This window comes from Delphinus delphis, chromosome 19, assembly GCF_949987515.2.
Source record: "Delphinus delphis chromosome 19, mDelDel1.2, whole genome shotgun sequence".
NCBI lineage: Eukaryota > Metazoa > Chordata > Mammalia > Artiodactyla > Delphinidae > Delphinus > Delphinus delphis.
The window spans coordinates 46,962,701-46,989,912 of NC_082701.1; the positions used below are offsets into that span (position 1 = coordinate 46,962,701).

Below are 27,212 nucleotides of genomic sequence, written 5' to 3' on the forward strand. Positions count from 1 at the left end.
TAAAATTTTTATTTATGTATTTATTATTTATTTACTTTGGATGCACTGGCTTTTTTTTAAAATAAATTTATTTATTTTATTTTTGGCTGCGTTGGGTCTTTGTTGCTGCGCGCAGGCTTTCTCTAGTTGCAGTGAGCAGGGGCTACTCTTTGTTGAGGTGCATGGACTTCTCATTGCGGTGGCTTCTCTTGTTGCACAGCACGGGCTCCAGGCGCGCGGGCTTCAGTAGTTGTGGCACGTGGGCTCAGTAACTGTGGCTTGCGGGCTCTAGAGTGCAGGTTCAGTAGTCGTGGTGCACGGGCTTAGCTGCTCCATGGTATGTGGGATCTTCCCGGACCAGGGCTCAAACCCATGTCCCTTGCATTGGCAGGCAGATTCTTAACCACTGCGCCACTAGGGAAGTCCCTGCATTGGTTTTTAGTTGCGACATGCGGGATCTTTGCTGCAGCATGTGGGATCTTTTTTTAGTTGTGACATGTGGCCTCTTAGTTGTGGCATGAGGGTTTCTTTAGTTGCGGTATGCGGACTAATTGAGGCATGTGAACTCTTAGTTGCGGCATGCATGCGGGATCTAGTTCCCTGACCAGGGATTGAACCCAGGCCCCCTGCACTGGGAGCCCAGAGTCTTACCCACTGGACCACCAGCGAAGCCCCCAAGGATATTTTTAAAGTGAATGCAATTCCAATCAAAATACCATGAGGAGTGCTCGTTTTTGGCAGCACATATAGTGGAAACTGGAACAATGGAGAGAAGATTAGCATGACCCCTGCTCAAGGATGATGTGCAAATTTGTGATATGGTCCATATTTTTACTGTATATTTGTAAGTTGCTAAGAGAGTAAATCTCAAAAGTTCTCATCACAAGAAAAAGAAATTTGTAACTGTGTGTGGTAATGGATGTTATCTAGACTTATTGTTGTGATCATTTCACAATATATCCATATATCTAATCATTATATTGTATACCTAAAACTAATATGCTGTATGTTAATTATATCTCAATAAAAAAATACCATGAGGATTTTTTTTTGGGAGGTGGAGTGGGATTTAAAATTATTCTGAAGTTTGCATAAAGCATAACTAGGTGGGCTTCCCTGGTGGCTCAGTGGTTGAGAGTCCGCCTGCCGATGCAGGGGACGCAGGTTCGTGCCCCGGTCCGGGAGGATCCCACATGCCGCGGAGCGGCTGGGCCCGTGAGCCATGGCCGCTGAGCCTGCGCGTCTGGAGCCTATGCTCCGCAACGGGAGAGGCCACAACAGTGAGAGGCCCGTGTACCGCAAAAAAAAAAAAAAAAAAAGCATAACTAGGTAGAAAAAGCCAAAGGTATATTGCAATAAAATATGTAAAGGAATGTGTGTAAACTCACATCACTAGTATTAAAACACATTACAAAGCTAGAGTAACTAAAACGACAAAGTTATGTTTCAAGAATAGACAAACATAAAACAAAAAAAATTCCTAGAAACACATGCTAGGATGCATCTATATCTGTCTATACATATAGATTCCAGTATAGTGTATACATATATCTAGTGTATGATGAAGCTTAACTTTTAGTTAAGTAGAAACAGAATAAACTATTCAATAAATGATGCTATTTTATAAACTATTTTGAAAAAATTAAGTTAGATCTCTATCTCACATCATTCAGCAAAATAAATTCAGATAAAAGTTTTAATAATAATTTTTCAAAAAGTAAAATAATGAGAAGAAAATATGATTATTCATTTGTTTTGACGTTAGGAAGACTTTTTAAAACATAAAAACAAAGTTCATAAAGGGAAAACAGAAGATTTGGCTACACAAAATTTTAAATCATTTACATTTGAGAAAGATCCCATAAATAATGGAAGGTAAGTGACAAATAGTATAAAATACTTTGAATATAAATGATTGAAAAGGGTTCCAACCCTTGCTAGGAAGGCCTTTTCAAAAAAAAAACAGTAAGTGAAAAATAGTCCAATACAAAACAGGCAAAGGATATGAGAAGGTAACTCCTTAAGAAGACATAAACATGTCAATGCTCAAAAGTACCTGAGAATTCCTCTTTTAAACATTTTCAAAATCAGTTTATTAATTTTAGTGGTAATTCTCCTTATTTCAAAGACCCATGTTATTTTTGACCTTAAAAAGGAATAACTCAACTTGCTCACTGTATTTATTGTTTACTGGAAAAAATGTTTACTATTCTTGACTCCAAGTGTTATTCTGGCTATTTAAATTAAAAAACAAAAAAACAAAAAAACGAACACAACACTGTAAATCAACGATACGCCGATAAAAATTAACATAAAAAAATCAAAGTGAGACTTAAAGTCTGAAGGTTTGCCACCTTTAAGGATATTCAAAAGATTGATTCATGGATTCCAGAAAGCAGAGGTCCCAAAACTCTGGTGGTAGAAATAGCACTAACATACACATGCACAAATTTCTAAATTAGCTGGTGCAGGAGTTCTGCTTCCAATATGACTAAGTAAGTTCCTACTGGATTAAATTTCCTGTGAATAACAATGATAAACTCAGGGTAAAATTATAAAAACAAATACCCAAAGGCACTAGAGAATGAACCAAACTAGGCAGATCTGTGAGGGATACTGACACTCAGAAGAAGGAGCTGGGACAGTTGGTGGCACCATACAGCACAGCTAAAACTCTGCTGAAAAATCCAGTCTTTAATAGCCTGAAGAAACAAAGGACAAAATTCAAGACAATCACAGCTGCTAAAAAGCAAGGGAGGAAATCCCATAAAGGGGGTAGCCAGAGAGAGGAAGCCCCATATTCTGTGTATACACAATACTCAAATTCATTGCTGATTTCTGAATCATGCATGTGTAGATTAAATGTAAAAAAAAAAACAAACAAACAAAACCCAGACAAACAGAATGGATGTTTGACCTACTGCAGTTTGAGTCCAACCAACTGAAAAGCCTGATACACTAAAGCATCAACCCTCTCTGCAGGAATAAAACAAAATCCACGTGACATTTACAATTCCAGGATAAAACCCCAAATTACTCAATATACAAAGAACCAGGAAAATGTGAACTACCCTTTTTTAAAAAATTTTTTTATTGAAGTATACTTGATGTATAACTTATAGGTATACAATATAGTGATTCACAATTTTTAATGGTTATACTCCATTTTATAATTATTATAAAATACTGGCTATATTCCCCTTGTTGTACAATATATCCTTGTAGCTTACTTTATACCTAATAGTTTGTACCTCCTACTCTCCTACCCCTATATCGCCCCCCTTCCCTCTCCCCACTGGTAACAATTTGTCTTTTCTCTGTATCTGTGAGTCTGCTGCTTTTTTGTTATATTCACTAGTTTTGTTTGTTTGTTTTTGTTTTTGACCATGCCACACGGCATGCAGGACCTTATTTCCCCAACCTGGGATCAAACCTGTGCCCCCTGCAGTGGAAGCCCAGAGTCTTAACCATTGGACTGCCAGGGAAATCTTGTTGTAGTTTTTAGCTTCCACATATAAGTGATGTCATACAGTATTTAATGTGACCTATTCTTTTTTTTTTTTTTTTTGTGGTACGCGGGCCTCTCACCACCGTGGCCTCTCCCGCCGTGGAGCACAGGCTCCGGACGCGCAGGCCCAGCGGCCACGGCCCACAGGCCCAACCGCTCCCCGGCACGCAGGATCCCCCCAGACCGGGGCACAAACCCGCGCCCCCTGCACTGGCAGGCGGACTCTCAACCACTGCGCCACCAGGGAAGCCCAATGTGACCTATTCTTAAGAGAAAAGACAGTAAATGGAGATCACCTCTGAAATGACACAAATGTTAGAATTAACAGCGAGATTATGGAAAAAGTTACTATAATGATTATGGAAAAAGTTACTAAAACTATGGAAAAAGTTACTAATATGGAAAAAGTTACACTGAGAAAAAGGAAAATGACTGAAATAAATGAAAAGATAGGAAATCTCAGCAGAGAAACAGAAAACCATGAAAAAGAACCAAATGAAAAGTCTAGGACTGAAAAAACAATAACAAAACAAAACCAAAAGCAAAACAAAACAAACCCAATAATCTAATATCTGAAGTAAGAAAGTCACTGGATGTGCTTAAAAGGAAATGGAGGGGCTTCCCTCGTGGTGCAGTGGTTAAGAATTCTCCTGCCAATGCAGGGGACATGGGTTTGAGCCCTGGTCCGGGAAGATCCCACATGCCGCAGAGCAACTAAGCCCGTGCGCCACAGCTACTGAGCCTGCTCTCTAGAGCCTGAGAGCCACAACTACTGAGCCTACATGCCACAACTACTGAAGCCCACACACCTAGAGCCTGTGCTCCGCAACAAGAGAAGCCACCACAATAAGAAGCCCGTGCACCACAACAAAGAGTAGCCCCCGCTCGCCACAACTAGAGAAAGCTTGTGCGCAGCAATGAAGACCCAATGCAGCCAAAAAAAGGTTTCAAAAAAAAAAGGAAGTGGAGATGACAAAGAAGTGAGTAAATCTGAAGTCAGAATAGAAATCATCCAATCTAAACAAGAGGAAAAAAAGAAAAATTAATAAAGCCCCTGATTTGGGTGACAACAGGCCTAACATACATGTAATTGAATCCCAGAAGGAGAAGGGACTGGAGCAGAAAAAATTAACTTCAGTAATAATGTCTGAAAGTCCCCCAAATTTGGTGAAAGACAATCTGTAGATTCAAGAGCACAGTGAACCCCAAGCAGGCTAAATACAAAGAAAATCATGCCTAGAATATCATAGTCAAACTACTGAATACCAGATTATAGAGAAAATATAGAAAGCAGCCAGAGAAAAACGACCCATCACATATACAGAACAACAGTTTGAACAAGGGCTGATTGATGTCTTATCAGAAACTATACAGGCCATTAAGACAATGGATGAACATATTTAAAGTACTGAAAATTTTCTACATCCAGTGAAGAGATCTTTAAAGAAGGAAGTGAAATAGAGACATTTTCTGATAAAAGAATACTAAGGGAATTTTAGCAGATATGCCTTACAAGAAAAGCCAAAAGCTCTTCAAGCCAGAGGAAAACAATACCACTTGTATACTTGGCTCTTCACAAAGAAATGGTAAATACCTGGGTAAATACAAACAACAATTTTTCTACCCTTTTAAATTAAAAAAGATACATAGATTTGTTTAATGCAAAATTATAACATTTTACAAACTGGATATCCCCATTCCAGTGAATGAGGCTGGTTCCTTACCTAACACCACACATAAAAATTAACTCAAAATGGGTCAAAGATCTAAACTTATGAGCTATAAAACTATAAACTCTTAAACTATAAAACTCTTAGAATAAAACAGGAGAAAATCTTTATGACATTGGATTTTGTAATGATTTCCTGCATATGACACCAAAAGCACATTCAACAAAAGAAAAAATAGATTAAATGGTAAATTTTATGATCTATCTATCTATCTATCTATCTATCTACCTATCTATTATATATATCCAGCAGCTTGCAGGATCTTAGTTCTCTGACCAGGGACTGAACCCGGGCCCCCAGCAGTGAAAGCATGGAGTCCCAACCACTGGACCGCCACAGAATTCCCAATGTTACATATATTTTACCACAGATACACAAACAGCACCTTATCAACACAAGGATTTAGCATTATTTCAAATGTTTGCTAATATCAAGTTAGTAGAAATAAAATTTGCATGTCTTTGAAGTAAAAATCCAAAGACCAAAAACAACCCCATAACACTGTCATGTGGAGTTTATAATGTATACAGTATATTATATACATATGTATGTTATAGTATATGGCATACACCATATAACAACTATAATAATAAAAGAGCAATGGGTAACTGGAACTGTATGGTTGCAAGATTTCTACATTTTATGTGAAGTGGTACAATAGCAACTCTAAGTAGTCTGAAAAGTTAAGGATGTATTAAATATACTATAATCTACAGAACCACCACTAAAAAACTGCAAACAAATAGTTAAAATGCCAATAAATAATTTAAAATGGAATTCTAAAAGAAAAATCATATAATCTAAAAGAAGTCAGGAAAGTAGGTGCAAAAGGAAGATACAAAATGGAGGAAAAGAAAAAAAGAAGGAACAAAAAATCAGAAGGGACAAAACAGAAAACAACTAACAAAACTGTAAACCTAAATTCAACCACAGGGATAATTACATTAACTGTTAATAAACTAAATACTTCACTTGAGAGGAGGAGATTGTCAGTATGGATTGAAAAGTAAGACCCAGCTACATGCTGTCAATAAGAGACACATTTTACATATAAAGATACAGACTGGTTAGATGGGAAAAGATACACCATGCAAATAATAAACAAAAGAAGACTGGAGGGACTTTCCTGGTGGTGCAGTGGATAAGACTCCGCACTCCCAATGCAGGGGGCCTGGGTCTGATCCCTGGTCAGGGAACTAGATCTCACATGCATGCTGCAACTAAGAGTTCGCATGCCACAACTAAGGAGCCCGCCTGCCGCAACTAAGGAGCCCACGTGCTGCAACTAAGGAACCGGCAAGCCACAACTAAGGAGCCTGCGAGCCTGAACTAAGGAGCCTGCTTTCTGCAACTAAGACCCGGTGCAACCAAATAAACAAATACTTTTTAAAAAATGATTGAAAGAAGACTGGAGTGGGTATATTAATATCAGAAAGGAATTAATTTCAAGGCAAAGTATTATCAGAGATGAAAGAGGGGCATTTCACAATGATAAGATGGTCAATTCATCAGGAAGATACAACAGTCATAACGGTGTATGTGCCTAGTAAGAGACCTGCAAAATACAGGAAACAAAAACTGACAGAGTTAAAGGGAAGAACAGAAAATCCACAATCATATTTGGAGATTTTAACATTCCCCTCTCAGAAATTTTTAAATTAATTAATTAATTAATGGCTGCATTGGGTCTTTATTGTGGCGAGCAGAGGCTACTCTTCGTTGTGGTGAGCAGGCTTCTCATTGCAGTGGCTTTTCCTGTTGCGGAGCATGAGCTCCAGATGCGTGGGCTTCAATAGTCGCAGCACGCAGGCCCTAGAGGGCGTGGGCTTCAGTAGTTGTGGTGTCTGGGCTCAGCAGTTGAGGCGGGTGGGCTCAGTAGTTGTGGCTCGCAGGCTCTAGAGCACAGGCTCAGTAGTTGTGGCGCACAGGCTTAGTTGCTCCGGCATGTGGGATCTTCCTGGACCAGGGATCAAACCCATGTCCCCTGCATTGGCAGGCAGATTCTTAACCACTGCGCCACCAGGGAAGTACCTCCTCTCAAAAATTAATAGAGCACCTAGACAAAATATTAGTAAAGACATAGAGGATCTCAACACGATCAACCACTTCAACCTAAATGATATTTATAAAACACTATGGCCAACATACAGAATACATTCTTTCCATTGTACATAGTTATGGTCTTCAACATAGATACGTGCTAAGCCATAAAACAAGTCTCAATAAATTTTAAAAGGACTGAAATAATGCCAAGTATGCTCTCTGATCACAATGGAATTAAATTAGGAATCAGTAACAATAAGATATCCAGGAAAACCCCAAATATTTGGAAATTAAACCACACACGTCTAAATAATCCATATGTCACTACATACAGATCCTACAGACATCAAAATAATAGCAAGACATTATTATGAACCATTTTATGCCAACAAGTTTGCCAACTTAGATTTAACACCAGTATTGGTGGCACAGTGGTTAAGAATCCACCTGCCAATGCAGGGGACAAGGGTTCAAGCCCTGGTCCAGGAAGATCCCACATGCCACGGAGCAACTAAGCCTGTGCGCTGCAACTACTGAGCCTGTACTCTGGAGCCCGTGAGCCACAACTACTGAGCCTGTGCACCACAACTACTGAAGCCTGCGCGCCTAGAGAGCCCGTGCTCCGCAACAAGAGAAGCCACCGCAATGAGAAGCCCGTGTACCACAACGAAGAGTAGCCCCTGCTTGCTGCAACTAGAGAAAGCCCACGCACAGCAATGAAGACCCAACACAGCCAAAAATAAATAAATAAATAAATATATTAAAAAAAAAAACAACCCACCAATATTACACAAACTCTTTTGGAAAATGGAGGAGAAAGAGGAGATTAAACTTCCCAAGCCATTCAATGAGGTCAGCATAACTCTAATTCCAAACCCTGACAAGATATAACAACATAAATATTCCTCATGAACACAGACAAACATCCTTACCAAAGTATTGGCAAATCCAATACAGCAAATAGGGTTTATTCAAGTAATGCAATGTTGTTTAAACATTTAAAAATCAATCAGTGACTCATAAAACTTAACAATAAGAAAACAAACAAACCAAATTAAAAAATGGGCAAAAAATCTGGATAGCTCAATGAACTAAATATACAGATGGCAAACATATGAAAAGATGCTCAACATCATAAATCATTAAAAAATTGCAAATTAAAACAATAACGAGCTACCAGTACACACCTATTAGAATGGCTAAAATCTAAAATACGGACAACACCAAATGCTGGTGAGGCTGTGAAGCAACGGGAACTTTCATTCATTGCTGGCAGGATGCAAAATGGTACAGCTATATTGAAGGCAGCTGGGCAGTGTCTTACAAAGCTACACATAGTCTTACCATATGATCTAGCAATTGTAGTTCTTCGTATCTACCTAAATGAGGTGAAAACTTACCTCCATATAAAAATGTTTATAGTGGCTTTATTCATAATTGCCAAAACTTGTAAGCAACCGAGATGTTCAGTAGGTGAATGGATAAACAAACTGTGGTATATCCATACCATGAATATTATTCAGGAATAAAAATAAGTATCATTATTTCATGCCATGGAATATTATTCAGGAATAAAAAGAAATGAGTTATCACGCCATAAAAACAACCTTAAATGTATAGTTAAGTGAAAGAAGACAATCTGAAAAGGCTAAATGTGATTCCAAAGCTTGTATGCTTCTAGCTGTATGACACTCTAGAAAAGGCAAAACTATAGAGACAGAAATAAGACCAGTGGTTGCCAGGGGCTAGAAGATCGAGGGAGGAAAGAACAGGTGGAGCACAGAGAATCTTTAGTATCAGACAGGGTATCTTGTGTCTGATACTATAATGGTAGGTACGTGTCATTAAATATTGTCAAAACCCACAGAATGTACAACACAAAGAGTAAACCCTAGTGTAAGTAATGTAAATAATGTAAACCCTAATGGACTGTAGTTAATAATAATGTACCAATATTTGCTCATCAGTTGTAACAAACGGGCTACACTAATACAAAATGCTAATAATAGGAGAAACTGCTGTGGGGAGGGGTGGCGGGGGAGAGCTTGGGTTTTCAAGCTCTCATAAAGTAATAGCCATAAAACAAAAACATGATAAATTAGATTGCATCAAAATTAAAAACTTCTGTTCAGCAAGACACTGTTAGGAAAACAAACAGGCAAGCCATGTACTGAGTGAAAACATTCACAGAACATATATATTTGACAAAGTACTTGTATCCAGAATACATAAAGAAATCTTATAACTCAATAACAAGAAAACAAACAACTCAAAGAAAATGGGCAACAGATCTAAAACAGACCCTTCACAAAGAAGATATACAGATGGCCAGTAAGGACATGAAAAACTATGTAAATTCTCTATTAGTCATCAGGGAAATGCAAATTAAAACCCAAAATGATGTACCGCCCTCCTCCTGCAAATGAGGACGTGGAGCAACTGGAACTCTCGTACATTGCTGGAGTGTGTAACATGGTGCAATCACCTTTGGAAAAAGGTCTCGCAGTCTCCAATAAAAAGCATCCATATATCCTATGACTCAGCAATTCCAATCCTAGGCATTTACTCAAGAGAAAACACATGTCCACAAAAAGGTTTGTGTACAACTATTCATAGCAACTTTATATGCATAATAGCACGAAACTGGAAACAGTCATCAATCCATCAATCAGAGCATGGGTAACTGTGATATATTCATAAAATGGAAAACTACTCAGCAACGAAAAGGAATAAACTGCTGATAAATGTAACAACATGGAGGAATGCCCAAAACTTGATACTGAATGAAAGAAGCCTTACTCAAAAAAGTATACGCTGTATGATTCCATTTTTATGAAGTTCTGAAAAAGGCAAATCTCATCGACGGTGGAAAAAAAAAATCAAGACAGGGACTGCCTCTGGGGGTAAAGGTGGAGATAAGGGAGCATAATAATAAGACTCTAAATTTTGATAGGTTTTGGGTTACAGAGGTATATGCATTTGCCAGAACCTAGCAAAGGTATATTTACTGTTTGTCCCTATCACTGTATGTAAATTTTACCTCAGAAGAAAAAAGCCATCAACGAATACTGAACTCTAGTTAATGATATATATTCATGCTGAAGGATTTAGAGAAAATGTATTGACGACATAGATCAAAAAGAAACATGATGGATGGAGAGATGGATGGATAGACAGATACATGACAAAGCAAGTATCGTTAAGATGAGGATGACAGAATCCAGATGCTGAGGATAAGTGAGCTCATTGTAAAATTCTTTCAACTTTGCAGTATAATAAAATGTTGGAAATCAATTATATCACTAGAAAATAAAAAGACAATGTATATTTGGATGCAGTGGACGTGGCTGTTTGGATGAAAAAAAGAGAATCTATCTTTATCCTTGTTGCCTTCACTAAATGTTTGTCTCCGTAGCTATTAAGGAAAACGGGGTGTCAGAATGCTGGTTTCGCCACTTAATAGAAGTCTTCAGCTGCTTGTGTCATAACATTGGCTCTGATATAATTCTTCAGATTTGAAAGACTAGAGATGTTGAAAATGTAGAGGCAGTTTCAATACCCAGAAGGCAGGGCTGGGAACTGAGACTTACAAATTTGGCTCTGGCACCCGGTGGGGAGGGGGCAATGACTGAGCTAGGTCAGAGGTGGCCAGTCACAGAGACCCTCGCCAGCTCCAGCAGTTCTCTGTCTGGATGTTGGCCCCACATACTGGCTTAAAACCTCAAGAAACTAGAAGATCTCACCAGTGGGATCAGCCAGAGCAGCTGAAACACGTCCCTGTAAACAATAAATGTTTATCTGGGCAGATAACCTGGCAGATAGCCGCGTCCTGATCTTAGGCAACTTGAAACCCCACAACGGGAGGCTGAGCACAGAGGGGCCCTTTGCCTTTGCCACACGGATAGGAAGGCAGAGATGGAAGGTGGACCTGGCTCCTACTACAAGAGAGGCGGCAGGAAGCCACTCTGCAAGTGCCAGCTTCTCTCCTGGGCGACGGCCAGATTCCCTTAAACACAGAGGGTGGGGACAGAGAAGTCAAGTGAGCCAACACTAAACAGTGCCACCGCACGAAGCTGGCTGTTACACCACAGCCCTGAAGGTATCGAGGGGCTCTGGCGTGTTGGCTGCGGCCACAGGAACCACACTGGCTGAGGGCTTCCCCGGGCCTGGGTGGGAGGCTCATCACTGACTCCGGCCACACACAGGCTCAGTCGCCACCTCGGTCAGTGGCGAACAGCTGCTGAGAGAGGAGGGGCAGACCCAGGGATGCTGTGCTCTGCACAGCAACATCTGACACTTTAGGAGACTCCAGACAAGACTCGTAAGAACCATCTGGCTTAGACCTCACGGAGGTACCAGAAGAAAGGGTTGTACAGGGAAAGAGGCAGCTGGAAGCAAGGAATGGAGGTATGCTGATGGCACAGAGAGGCCCTTCACTGACAACTGTCTCTGCAAACAATTTTACTACCAGTTCTGAAAACCCCACGCCCTAACTGAGGGATTAAATCTTGGCACTGGTTATTCCTCCCATTTATATGCCTCTGCCCACACTGCTCTTGGGACGGCAGAGGACAGGGAAGTGGAACTCACAGTTTGCCTAAAGGGAAAGTTCAGCTGAGAATGAGATAGTTTAACAAAGGTTCTTTGCTCTGAAAGAGTACCACGTTAAGCCCAGAAGAACAATAGGGGTGTGGATCTGGGATGGAGCCTGATGGAGAAGTGTAGGAGAGAGTGTGTGTGTGTGTGTGTGTGTGTGTGTGTGTGATAATGTGTTGTTTTTTTTTTCCAGGGGTTGGGGGAGGATGCCAATCCATCCTTTAGACTTCATTCGCACTTATAGCTGCTTTATAATCATTTCCTGAAAACACAGTAGGAAGAGAGTGGTATTTGCTCACCCCACCCTCCATCTAACACTGCCCCAGCAATCCAACTATGTGCTTTAAACTGAGAAGAGGCCAGTTTTTTGCCTTTGGCAGCACTGAAGGCCAGACATTACCAGCACTCCTGTGAACAGCTCAAGGATCCACCCAAAGAAGACTGCACACACTGAAATCCAAGAGGACTATCATTTCCAGCACAACAACCCAGGGGAGAAAGAGGAGAGCTGAGGAAGCTGGGTGGGACAGTTGGGACACTTCTAAGTTCTGACACCAGAACACCCAAGTGGTTAGCATAGGAATTTTGGTAGAGTGGTGATAGATCAATTCTAGTGTGGGAAAGCCCAAATGCTATAATAAAAAAAGTTATCTGTATACAAGGAGAGAGATGAGAATGAGGGTGGGGTGTAGGCTAGAGGGTAGTAAGGTGGAGAGAGCATATTTAGAGAACTGGGTAGCTGCTGAGCTAGTCCAGTTCTGAATACACAGGGGATGTTCCAGCCTCTTTTCAGGAGAGGCTGATGCAGAGTGGTTATGTGCAGGCCAGGACAAACAGGTTCCATTTCTGGTCTAGAAGTTGACTGGAGGGCTCCTCTGCAAGACAGTCGTAATAAAATGTTGATACACAGACACCACAAACCTACTCCTGGCTATCCAAGGCCAAAGGCATCTTCTTCCAGAAGAGCTGTGTGATAGCCTCTAGGCTCTAAGACACCCAATTTTATTTACTGGGTTTTCCTGTTTACTCTGAGAAGATCTGCAGATCTCCCTAGGGAGCCTTTAGAGAGATGCTAAGGAGGGGAGCAGGGAGACCGCTGTGAACAGTACTAAGGACACAACTCTGTTACACCCTAACATTACTTCTTACCTGGCAGGAAAGAGAGAATGGACATGGGAAGGGAGTTCCCTAGTTTGTTCAATTAATTAACTATTTAATTGGTTAGTTCTAGTATTCATCCTTTATTTTTTGTCTCTCATGTGCAGGATTCTCTGGGACTCCTGACCCTCATGGAAAATGGAATTGGAAGTATGACAGTTATGGGCATCTGAAGGCTCTTTCTGTTGTTTGTTGTTTTTCCCATGAGAATAGCATCAGAGTGATGAACAAGGTATAAATGCTTTAAAATAATCAATATTTTCATTTAGAAAGGAAATTTCTTTGAAAACAGTTGACCCATTTTCGGTACCACAGTCTCTGTTTATATGAAAATAAGAAGAGGCAGAAGGAGTTCCATTTCTGCCAGAGACAGTCTGTCTTTTGCTAATTTTTTGAAAGCAATAGGTTCTCTCTCTCTATATGTATGTATGTATGTATGTATGTATGTATTTATGGCTGCCTTGGGTCTTCGTTGTTGCGTGGGCTTTCTCTAGTTGCAGCAAGCGGGGGCTACTCTTCCTTGTGGTGCACGGGCTTCTCGTTGCAGTGGCTTCTCTTGTTGTGGAACACGGGCTCTAGGCGCATGGGCTTCAGCAGTTGTGGCACGCAGGCTCAGTAGTTGTGGTGCGTGGCCTTTAGGGCACGCAGGCTTCAGTAGTTGTGGTGTGCGGGCTCTAGAGCGCAGGCTCAGTAGCTGTGGTGCATGGGCTTAGTTGCTCTGCGGCACGTGGGATCTTCCCAGACCAGGGCTCGAACCCGTGTCCCCTGCATTGGCAGGCGGATTCTTAACCACTGCACCAGCAGGGAAGTCCAGCAATAGGTTCTTTTTAAGTTCTGGAGCAAACTAGACACTTCCAAAAGGAAAACAGAGAAGGAGATAGGATCTGATGCTGCATGACCTGTGGCTGTCTCACATCCCAGAGAGAGAGAGAGAGAGAGAGACAGAGAGACAGAGAGAGAGACAGAGACAGAGAGAGCGTGTGCCTGGAGGGACCTACCCCCTCCTGGAGGCAGGCCTCTCTAGGCATGCTTTCCATATGTGCAGTCATCCTGAGCCCAAAGATGATTCAGGTACTACAAGGCCTCTGCAGGTGTCACCATTGCCCAATGTTTTAGAAAGGAAAGAAAATCTGGGAAAAGAATCTAAAAAATAGTGGATACATGTATATGTGTAACTGATTCACTTTGCTGTACAGCAGAAGCTAGCACAACATTGTAAATCAACTACACTCCAATAAAAGTTAATTTAAAAAAAAAGAAGAAAATCTGAGGATGATTCTCTAGGGCTGTGCTGTCTAATACAACAGCCATTAACCACATGTGGCTATTTAAACTTAAATTTAAATTAACTAAAATTAAATACAATTAAAAATTTAGTTCCAATAAATAGAAAGACATCCAGGTTCATGGGCTGGAAAACTTAATATTGTTAAGATGACAGTACTACTCAAAGTGATCTTCAGATTCAGTGCAATCCCCATCAAAATCCCAATGGCATTTTTTGCAGGAACAGAAGAACAGATCCTAAAATTCGTATGGACTCTCAAAATAGCCAAAACAATTTTGAAAAAGAACAAAAATTGGAAGACTCACATTTCCCAGTTTCAAAACTTACTACAAAGCTACAGTAATCAAAACAGTGTGGTACTGGCATAAGGCCATAGAGACTAGTAGAACAGAACACAGAGCCCAGAAATAAACCTTCCTATATACCGTCAATCAATTTTTGACAAGGGTGCGAAGACCACTCAGTGGGGAGAGTCTTCAACAAATGGTGTTGGTAAGGTTGGATATTCCCATGCAAGAGAATGAAGATGGAGCCTTATCTTACACCATATTAAAAAATTAACTCAGGGCTTCCCTGGTGGCGCAGTGGTTGAGAGTCTACCTGCTGATGCAGGGGACACGGGTTCGTGCCCTGGGCCGGGAAGATCCCACATGCTGTGGAGTGGCTGGGCCCGTGAGCCATGGCTGCTGAGCCCGCGTGTCCATAGCCTGTGCTCTGCAATGGGAAAGGCCACAACAGTGAGAGGCCCGCGTACCACACACAAAACAAAAAAAACAAAAAAAACTCAAAATCGATCAAATACCTAAATGTAAGAGCTCAAACTAGAAAACTCTTACAGGAAAACACAGGGGGAAATCTTCATGACACTGGATTTGGCAATGATTTCTTGGATCTGACAGCAAATGCATAGGCAAAAAATGTTTTAAACATAAGATGGACTTATCAAAATTGAAAACATTCATATACTAAATGACACTATCAAGAGAGTGAAAAGACAACGTACTGAATGGGAGAAAATATTTGTAAATCATTTATCTGCTAAGGAATTGATATCCAGAATATATAAAGAACCCCCTACAACTCAACAACAACAAAACAAGCTGATTCAAAAACGGGCAAATGACTGGAAAAGACATTTCTCCAAAGAAAATTGTCAAATAGCATAAGCATATTAAAAGATGCTCAACATCATTAGTCCCTAGGAAAATGCAAACCCAAACTACAATGATATACCCCTTCACACCTACTAGGATAGCTATTATCAAGAAAACCAGAAAAAAGAAAAAAAAGAGAACTTTGGTGAGGATGTAGACAAGGTTCATAGTAGCACTACTCACACTAGCCAAAAGGTGGAGCAACCCAAGTGTCCACCAACAGATGAATGATGAAAAAAGTGTGGTGTGTATATATGTATATATGTGTGTGTATATATATATATATATATATATGTATGTATATATATGTTAGAATTATTCAGCCATAGAAAGGAACTAAATTCTGACACAGACAACAGCATGGATGAGTCTTGAAAACACTATGCTAAGTGAAATAAACCAGACACAAAAGGACAAATATTGTATGATTCAACCTATATGAGGTACCTCGAATATGTAAATTCATGAGACAGAAGGTAGACTAGAGGTCACAAGGGGCTGGGGGGGTTTTTTGAGAATTTCTTATTTAATGGATACAGAGTTCCTGTTTGCAATGATGAAAAAGTTCTAGAAATGGATGAGTGATGACTGTAGAACATTGTGAATGTACTTAAATGTTACTGAATTGTACAATTAAAAAATGGTTAAAACAGTAAGTTTTATGTTATGTATATTTTACCACAATTTTAAAAAATTAAAAAAAATCATTTCCTCAGGGGCACGAGCCACATTACAAGTGTCAATAGCTATATGTGGCTAGTTGGCTACCATACTAGACAGTGCAGAGTAGTACATTTTTATCACTTCAGAAAGTCCTATTGGACAGCACTGCTCTAGAGCTATATTAAGACCACCTGATCCTGTTTTCAGCCGAACCATCCTAAAAGCTGCCTCTAGCTGCCTTATCCCTTATTCCAGGGTACCACTAGCCTGCCTACTTCCTCTCTAACCACTGTAAACCCCCTTAGCAGTGTAAATTTGAAAGTTTACAGTACTATTTCACAAGTGCTATTTCATTTAATATTCAGAACTGATGGGGATGGTGGTGTTATTCCTTTTTCTTAGGCTTAAAAACTAAGGCCCACAGTTTTGTAAGTGGAGCTGGGATGCAAACGCTTGATTTTGAATTTTGTGTTCTTTCCACCTCTACACCACACTGCCTCTCAGAGGGTTTTGTCATTTTCACCAGCACTGACATCACCAAAAAGCATTCACTGAGCTGCACATGCTGATGTCCAGGAGGCTGTACAATGGTGGTCATCCTCTCCTTAGAAGTTTCCAACCTCAAATATGTTATATCCCCGAAGGCTTCCTTTTCCAACCTGCCCATTTTAATCAACAGTAGCTCAAATACTTCAGTTATTTAGCCTCAAAATTTTATAAAGATGTTCAATTCTTCCCTCCTTTACCCTACTTGTACTTTAGGAAAACCAAGTCATATTGTAATGCTGCTGCTGGTCTGAGCTAGATTCTCATCACCACAATCTTAGATAACATACTGCCAACCGGCCTCTTGCTTTTACTGTTTCTCCCCTCCTAAACCCTGCCACCAGATTAGTCCTCTGTATCTCCAATTCTGTCATGTTATTCCCTAACATTATATTTTTTACATAATTTTTTTTTACATAATTTTTTTTTAAATATAAGGAAGAATAAATGGCATGTAGGCAGCAGGGCAAAGACATTTAAGAAAATAAATGAACAATAAGATGTGTCTCCCATGAAACAAGTATAGTCCAGAATATGTTCATTTTGGGGGGGGGGGTTAAAGTAAGAATGAGAACACATTGAGCTATTTTAGGAAGGTAATCTTAGTTCAACATCAGAAATGCATTGATGTATATTCCCATACTAACAGGTCAAAAAAGACGTAACACATGATCATCAACAGATGAAGGAAAAATATTTACTGCAATTTAACTCATTTATTTATGATGAAAAATAACCTCAGCAAACCAGGAATAGAAGGGAACATCCTTAACCTGATGAAAGATATTTATCAGAAATCTATGGCAAACAGCAGATTTAATGACACAAGATTAGAAGCACTGCTATTTAAGTCAGAAAAAAGTAAGGATTTCTGTTATTCTGTCATCATTAGAACTAATGCTACTAGGGTTGGTAGATATAGCAATAGAAAAACTAGCACTTACGTTTATACCATTAATAGCCAACTAGAAAATATAATATTCAAAATAGCAATTAAAGCTGTGCAAAGGGTCTTCCCTGGTGGCGCAGTGGTTAAGAATCTGCCTGCCCCAATTTTTAAAACTTAAAATTTTTTAAATTTTTAAAAACTTAAAAAAAAAAGCTGTGCAAGGGTTTTATGGAGACTTCCAATACACATAAGTCAATAAATGATTCATATCCAGACCTACAAATCTATATAAACCAATCAGAAGAAATAAGGAGAGAAAATGGGCAGAAATATGAACATGGGATTCAAAGAAGAGGAAATGCAAATGGCTAATAAACATATGAAGAAATGTTTAACCCCTCTAGTAACAAAGAAAATGAAAAATAAAACAAGATATTTAAAACCCATATAACTGGCAAAAATTAAAAGTTTGGAAATGCCTAGTATTTTTTAAAATTAATTTTTATTGGAGTATAGTTGCTGTACAATGTTATGTTAGCTTCTACTGCACAACAAAATGAATCAGGCATATATATACATATATCCCCTCCACTTAGGACAGTACAGTGCATTAAGTAGAGTTCTCTGTGCTATACAGTATGTTCCCATCAGTTGTCTACTTTATACATTATCTATAGTGTATATATGTGTCAATCCCCATTCTTCCCACCGCACCCCTTTCCCCTTTGGTATCCATACATTTGTTATCTATGTCTGGGTCTCTATTTCTGCTTGGCAATTAAGGTCATCTCTACCATTCTTCTAGACTCCACATATATGAGTCAATATACGATATTTGTTTTTCTCTTTCTGACTTACTTCACCCTGTATGACACTTTCTAAGTCCATCCACGTCTCTGCAAATGACCCAATTTCGTTCCCTTTTATGGCTGAGTAATATTCCATTGTATATATGTACCACATCTTCTTTATCCATTCCTCTTTTGATGGACACTTAGGTTGCTTCCATGTTCTGGCTATTGTAAATAGTGCTCCTGTGAACACTGGGGTGCATGTGTCTTTTTGAATCATGGTTTTCTCTGGGTATATGCCCAGCAGTGGGATTGCTGGGTCATATGGTAGTTCTATTTTGGAAATGCCAAATGTGGAAATGTTTGAACTTATTTACCTTCATAGGTAGTGTAAACTGGTATGATCACCTTAGAAAGCAATTTGGCAACAGCTAGCAAGGTTGAAGGTGAGCATACCTTACAACGTAGCAATTCTGTTTCTGATATATTTCCTAGAGAAATTCACACATTAGTATAAAGAGACTGCAGTACTGTTGGCAGTGGTAAAAAATTGGGCATCTACAAGAAAAGAGATCAATGAATTGTGGTATATTCATAATGGAATACCAATTAAAGTGAAAGAAACATGCATCATGAATAAATGAATAAATCTAAAAACTGTAATGTTGAGTAAGAAAGCAAAGCAGATGATGGTCACAATGTGCCATGCGTACGAGTCTAAATGAACAAAATAATACTATGTTGTTAATGGATATATACATATTAAAAAGATACACAGGACCTCCCTGGTTGTGCAGTGGTTAAGAATCCGCCTGCCAATGCAGGGGACACAGGTTCGATCCCTGGTCCTGGAAGATCCCACGTACCGCGGAGGAACTAAGCCCACGTGCCACAACTACTGAGCCTGCGCTCTAGAGCCTGCAAGCCACAACTACTGAGCCCACGTGCCACAACTACTGAAGCCCATGCACCTAGAGCCCATGCTCTGCAACAAGAGAAGCCACCGCGATGAGAAGCCCGCGCACCGCAACGAAGAGTAGCCCCTGCTCGCCGCAACTAGAGAGAGCCTGTGCACAGCAACGAAGACCCAAAGCAGCCAAAAATAAATAAAAAATAAATAAATAAATAAAATCTTCAAAAAAACCCCAGATACACAGATATAATGAATTCAGGATAGTGATTACCTTTAGGGAAGGGAAAAGAGAAATGGGATCCAACAGGGATACAGAAGGAGCTCCCACTGTATCTATGATGTATTATTTCTTTTAAAGCTGGGTGGAATGTACCCAGGTGTTTGTTAACTATTCCATTTTTATGTAAGAATCATTTCGTTAAAAAGAAAACCAAACAGCACTCCAAAGCCCTCTCCAGGCCGTGTGGGTCCTGGGGGCATAGGAGGGAGGCTGGGAGATCAGGAGAGGCAGGCAGGAGGCTCCCTCCAGGACAGGAGGAGGAGCAGGAGAGGGGGTGTGCCCCACCCACTCGAGCCTGGGAAGCCTGCTGGGCTCCCAGGTGGGGTGCCCTGCTCTCTGAGACCAGAGAAGGGAGGCATGCCTGGGACCCTTCTGTTCCTGGCCCCTTCTGTTAAGCCTAAGCCCCACCCCCCACACCTCCCAGGACCTTTTCCAGCCCTGTGGGTCCTAAGCCTAGGCCCTGCCCACCACCCAAACCTCACCCCTGCTTAGGCCCCACCCTCCACAGCCAAGGCCTTTTTCTCCTCTTTTTTACTACTGTGGTTCTGTTTTACCTTCTGGTTGTTGTTTCACCTATATTTTTATTTTTATATTCTTTCTAACATATTTGTTAGTTTCCTAATCTAATTTTATTTTTTACTTTGTTATTGTTCTCTCTTTTTTTTGCTGCCCCACACGGCTCATGGGATCTTGGTTCACAAGCTGGGGGTCAGGCCAAAGCTCCTGCGGTGGGAGCTCTGAGTCCGAACTACTGGACTAACAGAGAACCTCAGACCCCAGGGAATATTCGTTGGAATGAGGTCTCCCGGAAGTCCTCATCTCAGCACCAAGACCCAGCTCTACACAACAGCCTACAAACTCCAGAGTTGGAAGTCTCAGGCCAAACAACCAGTAAGACAGGAACACAACCCCACTCATTAAAAAAAAAAAAGAGACAGCAAAAAAATACGTCACAGATGAAGGAGCAAGGTAAAAAACTACAAGACCAAATAAATGAAGGGGAAATAGATAATCTCCCTGAAAAACAATTCAGAGTAATGATTGTAAAGATGATCCAGAATCTTGGAAATAAAATGGAGCCATGGATTGAGAAAATACAATAAATGTTTAACAAAGATCTAGAAGAACTAAAGAACAAACAAACAGAGATAAACAACACAATAACTGAAATGAAAAGTACACTAGAAGGAATCAATAACAGAATAACTGAGGCAGAAGAACAAATAAGTGAGCTGGAAGACAAAATGGTGGAAATAACTGCCAAGGGCAGAATAAAGAAAAAGGATGAAAAGAACTGAAGACAATCTCAGAGACCTCTGGGACAACATTAAACACACTAACATTCGAATTATAGGGGTCCCAAAAGAAGAAGAGAAAAAGAAAGGTCTGAGAAAATATTTGAAGAGATTATAGTGGAAAACTTCCCTAACATGGGAAAGAAAATAGTCACCCAAGTCCAGGAAGCACAGAGAGTCCCATACAGGATAAACCCAAGGAGAAACACACCAAGACACATATTAATCAAACTAACAAATATTAAATTCAAAGAAAAAATATTAAAAGCAGCAAGGGAAAAACAAAAAATAACATATAAAGGAATCCCCATAAGGTTACCAGCTGATTTTTCAGCAGAAACTCTGCAGGCCAGAAGGGAGTGTCAGGATATACTTAAAGCGATGAAAGAGAAAAACCTACAACCAAGATTACTCTACCCAGCAAGGATCTCATTCAGATTCAATGGAGAAATCAAAAGCTTTTCAGACAGACAAAAGCTAAGAGAATTCAGCACCACCAAACCAGCTCTACAACAAATGCTAAAGGAACTTCTCTAAGCGGGAAACACAAGAGAAGGAAAGGACCTACAAAAACAAATGCATAACAATTAAGAAAATGGTAATAGGAACATACATATTGATAATTACCTCAAACGTGAATGGATTAAATGCTCCAACCGAAAGACACAGTTTTGAATGGACACAAAAACAAGACCCGTATATATGCTGTCTACAAGAGACCCACTTCACACCTAGGGACATGTACAGACTGAAAGTGAGGGGATGGAAAAAGATACTCCGTGCAAATGGAAATCAAAAGAAAGCTGAAGTAGCAAGACTCGTATCAGATAAAATAGACTTTAAAATAAAGAATGTTACAAGAGACAAGAAGGACACTACATAATGATCAAGGGATCAATCCAAGAAGAAGATATAACAATTATAAATGTTTATGCACCCAACACAGGAGCACCTCAATATATAAGGCAAATGCTAACAACCATGAAAGGGGAAATCGACAGTAACACAATAATAGCAGGGGACTTTAACACCCCACTTACACGAATGGACAGATCATCCAAACAGAAAATAAATAAGGAAACACAAGCTTTAAATGACACAGTAGACCAGATAGATTCAATTGATATTTATAGAACATTCCACCCAAAAGTGGCAGAATACACTTTCTTCTGAGGTGCACACCAAACATTCTCCAGGATAGATCACATCTTGGGTCACAAATCAAGCCTCGGAAAATTTAAGAAAACTGAAATTGTATCAAGCATCTTTTCTGACCATGATGCTATGAGACTGGAAATCAACTACAGTAAAAAAACAAAAAACAAAAAAAAAAACAAAAAAAAAACTGTAAAAAACACAAATACATGGAAGCTAAACAGTGCGCTACTAAACAACCAAGAGATCACTGAAGAAATACAAGAAGAAATTTAAAAATACACAGAAACAAACGACAAAGAAAACACGACGATCCAAAACCTATGGGATGCAGCAAAAGCAGTTCTAAGAGGGAAGTTTATAGCAATTCAATCTCACCTCAAGAAACAAGAAAAATCTCAAATAAACAATCTAACCCTACACCTAAAGCAACTAGAGAAAGAAGAACAAGGAAAAGCCAAAGTCAGTAGAAGGAAAGAAATCATAAAGATCAGAGCAGAAATAAATGAAATAGAAACGAAGAAAACAATAGTAAAGATCAATAAAACTAAAAGCTGTTTTTTTGAGAAGATAAAGAAAATTGATAAACCCTTAGCCAGACTCATCAAGAAAAAAAGGGAGGGCTTCCCTGGTGGCGCAGTGGTTGAGAGTCCACCTGCCGATGCATGGGACACGGGTTCGTGCCCCGGTCCAGGAGGATCCCACATGCCGCGGAGTGGCTAGGCCCGTGAGCCACGGCCGCTGAGCCTGCGCATCCGGAGGCTATGCTCTGCAACAGGAGAGGCCACAACAGTGAGAAGCCCATGTACCACAGAAAAAGAAAAAAAGGGAGAGGACACAAATGAATAAAATTAGAAATGAAAAAGGAGAAATCACAACTGACACTGCAGAACTACAGAGGATCATAAGAGACTACTACAAACAACTACACGCCAATAAAATGGACAACCGTGAAGAAACGGACAAATTCTTGGAAACGTACAATTTTCCAAGACTGAACCAGGAAGAATTAGAAAATATAAACAGACCTATCACAAATAATAAAATTGAAACTGTAATTAAAATCTTCCAACAAACAAAAGTCCAGGACCAGATAGCTTCACAGGCAGATTCTATCAAACATTTAGAGAAGAGCTAACACCCATCCTTCTCAAACTCTTCCCAAAACTTGCAGAGGGAGGACCACTTCCAAATTCATTCTATGAAGCCACCATCACCCTCGATACCAAAACCAGAAAAAGATATCACAAAAAGAGAAAATTATAGACCAATATCACTGATGAGCATAGATGCAAAAATACTGAACAAAATACTAGCAAACAGAATCCAACAACATATCAAAAGATCCTATACCATGATCAAGTACAATTTATCCCAGGGATGCAAGGATTCTTTAGTATATGCAAATCAATCAATGTGATACACACCACATTAACAAATTAATGAATAAAAACCATATGATCATCTTAATAGATGCAGAAAAAGCTTTTGACAAAATTCAACACCCATTTATGATAAAAACTCTCCAGAAAATGGGCAGAGAGGGAACCTACCTCAACATAATAAAGGCCATATATGACAAACCCACAGCAAGCATCATACTCAATGGTGAAAAACTGAAAGCATTTCCTCTAAGATCAGGAACAAGACAAGGATGTCCACTCTTATTCAACATAGTTTTGGAAGTCCTAGCCATGGCAATCAGGGAAGAAAAAGAAATAAAAGGAATACAAATTGGAAAAGAAGAAGTAAAACTGTCCCTGTTGGCAGATGACATGATACTATACTTAGAAAATCCTAAAGATGCCACCACAAAACAATTAGAACTAATCAGTGAATTTGGTAAGGTTGCAGGATACAAAATTAAGGCACAGAAATCTCTGGCATTCCTATACACTAACAATGTAAAATCAGAAAGAGAAATTAAGGAAACAATCCCATTTACCATCACAACAAAAAGAATAAAATACCTAGGAATAAACCTACCTAAGGAGGTGAAAGACTTGTACTCAGAAAACTATAAAACACTGATGAAAGAAATCAAAGACGACATAAACAGATGGAGAAATATACCATGTTCTTGGATTAGAAGAATCAATATTGTGAAAATGACTATACTACTCAAAGCAATCTACAGATTCAATGCAATCTGTAACAAACTACTAATGGCATTCTTCACAGAATCAGAACAAAAAAATTTACAATTCGTATGGAAACCCAAAGACCCTGAACAAGCAAAGCAATCTTGAGAAAGGAAAATGGAGCTGCAAGAATCAGTTGCCCCATCTTCAAACTATACTACAAAGCTACAGTAATCAAGACAGTATGGTACTGGCACAAAAACAGAAATATAGATCAATTGTACAGGATAGAAAGCCCAGAGATAAACCCACGCACATATGGTCACCTAATTTACAACAAAGGAGGCAAGAACATAAAATGGTGAAAAGACAGCCTCTTCAGTAAGTGGTGCTGGGAAAACTGGACAGCTACATGTAAAAGAATGAAATTAGAAAACTACCTAACACCATACACAAAAATAAACTCCAAATGGATTAAAGACCTAAGTATAAGGCCAGACACTATAAAACTCTTAGAGGAAAACATAGGAAAAACACTCTTTGACATAAACCACAGCAAGATCTTTTTTGACCCACCTCCTAGAGTAATGGAAATAAAAACAAAAATAAACAAATGGGACCTAATGAAACTTAAAAGCTTTTGCACAGCAAAAGAAACCATAAACAAGACAAAAAGACAACCCTCAGAATGGGAGAAAATATTTGCAAATGAAACAACGGACAAAGGATTAATCTCCAAAATACACAAACAGCTCATGGAGCTCAATATCAAAAAAACAAACAATTCAATTAAAAAATGGGCAGAAGACCTAAACAGACATTTCACCAAAGAAGACATAAAGATGGCCAAGAGGCAAATGAAAAGATGCTCAACATCACTAATTTTTAGAGAAATGCAAATCAAAACTACAATGAGGTATCACCTCACACCAGTCAGAATGGCCATTATCAAAAAATTTAGAAACAATAAATGCTGGAAAGGGTGTGGAGAAAAGGGAACCCTCTTGCACTGTTGGTGGGAATGTAAATTGATACAGCCACTATGGAGAACAGTATGGAGGTTCCTTAAAAAACTAAAAATAGAACTACCATGTGACCCAGCAATCCCACTACTGGGCTTATACCCTGAGAAAACCATAATTCAAAAAGAGACATGTACCACAATGTTCACTGCAGCACTATTTACAATAGCCAGGTCATGGAAGCAACCTAAGCGTCTATCAACAGATGAATGGATGAAGAAGATGTGGCACATATATACAATGGAATATTACTCAGCCATAAAAAGAAACGAAACTGAGTTATTTGTAGTGAGGTGGATGGACCTAGAGTCTGTCATACAGAGTGAAGTAAGTCAGAGACAGAAAAACAAATATCATATGCTAATGCATATATATGGAATCTAAAAAAAAAAAAAAAAAAGTGGTACTGATGAACCTAGTGGCAGGGCAGGAATAAAGGGGTAGACATAGAGAATGGACCTGAGGACATGGATGGGGAAGGGGAAGCTGGGGCGAAGTGAGAGTAACATCAACATATATACACTACCAAATGTAAAAGAGTTAGCTAGTGGGAAGCAGCTGCATAGCACAGGGAGATCAGCTTGGTGCTCTGTGATGACCTAGAGGGGTGGGATAGGGAGGGTGAGAGGGAGGCTCAAGAGGGAGGGCATATGGGGATATATGTATGCATATGGCCGATTCACTCTGTTGTACAACAGAAACTAACACAGTATTGTGAAGCAATTATACTCCAATAAAGATTTTTAAAAAACCCAAAACCAAAAAACGAACAACTGGGTAGAGATTAGGATCAATTATCAAGACAGTTCTAATTTGCACAAGGGTAGAGTTAAACCTCTGTCTATGGCCATCAGTGGCCCTAGGTCTTTCTACTTTAGGGAGGTAAAATTGTAGCTCAAAGTGGTTATGTGACTGACTAAATCAACTCCCACAATTAGTCTCTTATCAGATTGCCCTGCTTTATTTCCTTCATGGTACTTAACACAAGCTGAATTTATTTCACTTATTTACTTTTTTTTAACTGCCTGTCTCCCTTCAACTAGAACATTAGGTCCATGAGTAAGAGACTGTGTCTGCCTCACTCACCACAGAAATCCTAGAACTGCAAGTACTACCTGGCAAAGAGTGCTCAATAAATACCTAATATTAAGTGAATGCCACAAGTCAAGCCTACCAGAGGAAGTTAGGGGAGATGTTTGACACTGCAGAGAAGCCCAGGCTGTATACTGACTGTATGTTCAAGTACCAATCTCTGTGGGGTATCCATGGGAAGAGACATGGAGTGATAAATGGTGGTACCCTTACTAGCCACAACTAGAACTAGAACACTGAAGCTGGGGGAGTGGGAGTGAAAAGAAAATTTTAAAATATATTTGGAAACAATATTTCTATTAACAAGATAAAGAAACTTTGCTCTGGATTCTCTACAGACACCTAATTAATTACCTAGCAAATCTTCTCCTGCAAGTTCCAACAGGAGTTCAGGGATGTGAACTTTCTAAAACCCTAAAGCATGTCACAATCTCTTTTCTCAGCCTCAGGTTTGGGAGAAGAACAGAGGAAGATAGGGAATGCAAAAGTAAGACAACACAACAGACATGCTGCTTTTAACACAGTTTATGAATAATCCTGAGGAGGAGAATGGCATGTCTGTAGTGTGATGAAAGCCACCATCTACTTTTAGGCAATTATAGCACTTCCCCAAGAGGCCGTGTAGAGTAGCAGTGGTTTGGAGGATGGGCTCTGGAGCTTGAATTCTCTTGGGCTTGAACTCTGACTCTGCTATTTACTACCTGTGTAACCTTGGGCAACTTAATGGTTCTGTACCTCAGTTTCCCTAAATATAAAATGGAAGCTAATAATGGTACCTACCACGAAGCGTTGTTTTGAGGATTAAATGTTTTAATACATGTAAAGCTCTTAGAATAATAACTAAGACATAGCAAGTCCTCAATTAACGGTAGGTTTTATTGTAATTATTCAACTGGGAGAGAGAGAGAGAGAGAGAGAGAGAGAGAGAGAGAGAGAGAGAGAGAGCGCTTTAATTTTTTGGAAAAACTGCTAGCCCTGGAGGCCTGGATGACTAAATCATTAGCTAATGAAACAGAGGCAACATGAAAC

General features: G+C 39.6%; 1 protein-coding gene and 1 non-coding gene across 3 annotated transcripts in view; one reads left to right on the top strand and one right to left on the bottom strand.

Annotated features, from left to right (window-relative positions):
* Positions 1-27,212, bottom strand: part of SMG6 (SMG6 nonsense mediated mRNA decay factor) — a 236,582-nt gene that overhangs the window by 56,927 nt on the left and 152,443 nt on the right. The window lies entirely within an intron of this gene.
* On the top strand, positions 704-812 carry LOC132415598 (U6 spliceosomal RNA). Its single transcript, XR_009517320.1, has one exon. It is a non-coding gene; the product is annotated as a U6 spliceosomal RNA (small nuclear RNA).